Source organism: Rhineura floridana, chromosome 6, assembly GCF_030035675.1.
Source record: "Rhineura floridana isolate rRhiFlo1 chromosome 6, rRhiFlo1.hap2, whole genome shotgun sequence".
NCBI lineage: Eukaryota > Metazoa > Chordata > Lepidosauria > Squamata > Rhineuridae > Rhineura > Rhineura floridana.
The window spans coordinates 1,953,884-1,957,820 of record NC_084485.1 but is presented as its reverse complement, the minus strand read 5'-3'; positions in this window follow the sequence as shown (position 1 = coordinate 1,957,820).

Genomic DNA, 3,937 nt, shown 5'->3' with positions numbered 1-3,937 from the left:
ACATCCACTCATTTGCACACTGGGCAATGTGTGTGTGTGTGTGTGTGTGTTTTCCTGGCTCTCCAATGCGGTTTCCACCTTTGCTGTCCCTAGAGGGCAAGGGTGGGGAACGTTTTGGCTCCAGAAGTCACATCCTTACCAGCATCAATTTCACAGGGCAAATTTGATAGGTGGGTTTGGCAGCCCATACGCCAAGCTTCCTTGCAGCGTTGCAAGGGTCTCCTTCCTTTTTACAGTCCTGATCTCAGAGATTCAAAAGGGGACCTTGGGGAGACTTGCACAGGGCTTCCCAGGGCTTCCCATGCTCCTCTCTAAGCCTCTGATGTTGGATGTTTAATAAGGGAGTGCAAGGATACTTGCAAAAGCTTTAAGACAGCCCCTTCAATGCCATTTGAGCCTCTGGAGGCTCAGAAGCAGAGGGCGCTGTGGTAAAGCCCTTTGTAAGAGTGCTCCACTTCTCCTCTAAGCAAGCTTGTAGAGCTGAAGGGATAGTGCCGAAGAGGGTTTAAAGGATAGTGCCTCTGAACATTTGCAGAGTGCCCTCTATGTTCTACCTGAGAGTTATCTTGTGGACCCTGGAGTTCTTACGCAGCAGTGCTCATAGGATTTAGACAGGGAAAATGAGCGCTTTCTTCTGAGTAGGTGTGGTTGCTTCCTGAAAGCAGAGGGAAAAAATCTTGGCAAACCCTTTGAATTATCCTTAGAAAACCAAACTGTAGCTTTAATAAAAGTGTAGTCTTCTATTATAAAATACCTATAACAATTAAGATTGATTATTTAGACAGAAACGGATGAAATTTGCAGACTTAGCACTTCTCCTTAGTGAATAGGGCCTGTTAAATTACAGAACAAGAGATGCAGACGTTTTTGTATCAGACACCTTTTATAGTTTTTTTTTTAAGTATTTAACTTTTCTTTGGTATTATTGGATGAAATTTGTGGAAAATGTAGGTTTTAGGAGCTGGGGGGTCTCAGTGGGCTTGATGCAAATACTGGGATTTGTAGTCCAATCAGTGAGGGGGGCCAGAAGATTTTCCAATGTTATGTTTTTTCCATGGAAAATGCTTTGTTTTTGCTTTGTTTACTAAATTAAACTCATCATAAAATTTTCCAGTGCAACCTGAAGATTTTCCAATGCAAATTCTCTGACTTTGCATTGGAAATGTTTTTGCAGTTCAAACCTTTCCAGGAAAAAACCGTCCAGGCTCCTCCTCCTTCCTCTGGGACCTCTGTGACGAAGAGGAGCTGCTTTGGGACTAAAGAGGTGAAGGAAAGGAGGGCTTGATGGAGTGCTGGGGAATCAAATCATGCTCTTTCAGAAATAATGGGAAGACTCTCTTTCCAGGCCTTTCCAGGACAAGTCACAATGGGGGTTCCAATGGGCAACGGTAGGTCTCTGGGTTGGCCATGGCATCTTCTCCTCATACAACAAATATGGGCTTCTCTTTTTCCTCAGGAGATCAGTGCCCATCTGGGCAATCCCATGAGCTTCTAGAAGCCCCTGCTCTAGAGAAGCCGAGAGAGAGCAGATCCTCCTCGCTTTTTACCCTCCCCAAACGTACATATATATCTGAGGGCAAGTGGTCCCTCCTTCGGATTGCTGACCTCTGCTTAGCTTCAGCATCTGGTCTTCCCAGACTATGGCCCCCTCCTCAGCCTGTGGCCCTTCCCTAAGGAAGAATGGTCTCAAGGATGATTCATACTGCCCATGATGGAGCCATTCACGTCTGGGGGCCTGAGCAGGAGATGTCGCTCCTAACACCTACCTGTGCGTGGAGGTGCCTGGAGGCAGATCCTCAGCTCTGCAGTTGGAGTCCTGGCATCTTCCCATTCTAATCTTGTGATTCAAAGATGCAGTTCCCAGACCTGCTTGGCTTGTCTGCCTGGAACGATGGAAGCAATTTTATTTTATTCTTAAAAGTGCTGCCTATTATTATTATTATTCCCAAAGGTCTCTAAGCAACTTACAACATCCTTAAAGAAAAAAAGGCAAATGTACCTTCCCTTAAAAACAGGACTATAAAACAACATGAACCCACATTCAGTCACAGAAGACTTTGGCAGCACACTGATATGCAAAACATCATCTAATTTATTATACAGCCACGAGAGTGCCTGTATACTATAGCCAGTGTGGACTTTTCACTTGTTAAATTGAAAATACCCCCCATGCCATTCTGATGCTTCCCATAAGCTCATTTTAACACAAAACCTTACAAGACTTGTAGTCCTGAACTCAGAAACTCTTGCTTAACAACCTGTAAATTTTCATAGTGATACACAAAACAGTCAGACAGAGTAGAGAGTTCAAAGTCTAAAAAGAGAGAGAGAGAGAAACCCAGATCCCTTTTGGACTTGTGAATAATTTATTTCGATCAAAGATCAGTACATAAAAAAAGCATGAGTAAACAAGATCGTATAAAATACATAAAACCATAAATGAGTAAAAGGTACAAAATTAAAACCAGCATCAGATTTCCTATATAGGGTCATTCATCATTGTTTTCCGACAGAAACCAGCCACTCTTGCTGTAACCTGTAGGCTCCTGTCTGCCAATAAGCGCGTTAAATAAAGCTCACTAGGTAAGTCCAGGGTGCTTTGAAAATTGGGGTAATAAAAGAGTGGCAGAGATCCCTATAAAAGGTACAAGACAATAAAACGTGACCGACAGTTTCCGCTTCACCCATTCCACATGGACAGACCCTTTTGAGATAAGGTACCCTTCTACATCTTCCCTCCAGGAGGGCAGATGGGAGTACATTAAACCTGGCAGCTGTAAAAGCTCGTCTATAGTTGGGAAGATTCAAATTTGTTAAGTAAACCTAAATCTGAAAGGCTATTCCTGAACTCAGGGTGCCTACCAGCAAGACGCAAATGATTTTGTAGTTCTGTATCCCAAATTTGCTGTTGGAGAGTGGTTTTTGCTTTAGCATGTCCAAGAGGGAGAAGAGCACAAGGCATAAATCCCAGATTTTGCAGTTTCTCAGACACCAAGCTTTTCCATCTTGACTGATGTGCATCAATCAGAGTCAAAGGGGCCAAACCCACAGGAGAAAAAATCAGTTTCAACTAATAATGAAGGCTAAGAATCCAAGCACCAGCTTCAATAGAGATTAGCCCCGCTTCTAAACGAGGCAACACATGAGGCACACAGCTTGGAACTCCCAGCACGGCTCTCAGAAACTTAGTCTGTGCAACTTCAAAAGGGGCAAAGTTATCATATGCACATAACTGGGCGCCATATAACATCTTTGAAATAGCCTTTGCTAGAAACACCTGGAAGGCTGAAGGCACATATTGGTCCCTCTTTGTGTAAAAGAACCGGAGCAAGGCCTTTATACTCCTCTGAGCATTCCCAGTAGCATCTTTGGATTGTGCTCTCCAGGAGCCCGATGCATGGAAAATTACACCCAGATAGACATAAGATGCAACCAGTTCAATGGGGTGATTACTGATCTGCCATTTGTGCTTTGTCCCCTTCCTGGAGAAGACTAAGACTGAGACTAACCGTTCTTGGGAACGGTTTCAGTTGATGCGGCCTGATGATGTGGACAAGGTGCTTGCGATGATGCAGCCAGCCACATGTCCTCTCGCCTTGCCCTTCTTGACTTATTAGAGCTTGCCGAGGGGGGTTGACCAAGCAGATCCAGGGTGTGGTCAACGCCTCATTGTGGGAGGGAGTGGTTCCAGCCGGCTTGAAAGAGGTGGTGATCCTTCCACTCCTGAAGAAGCCCATCCTGGACCCATTGGTTTGTGACAACTACCGACCGATTTCAAATACTCCCTTCTTAGGGAAGGTGATTGAGAGGCTTGTGGCGCAGCAATTGCAAGTATTCTTGGATGAAACAGATTATCTCGACCCATTCCAGTCTGGGTTCAGGCCTGGTTATGGGACTGAATCGCCCTTGGTATACAAAAGAGCTCCCTCTCTAGGTG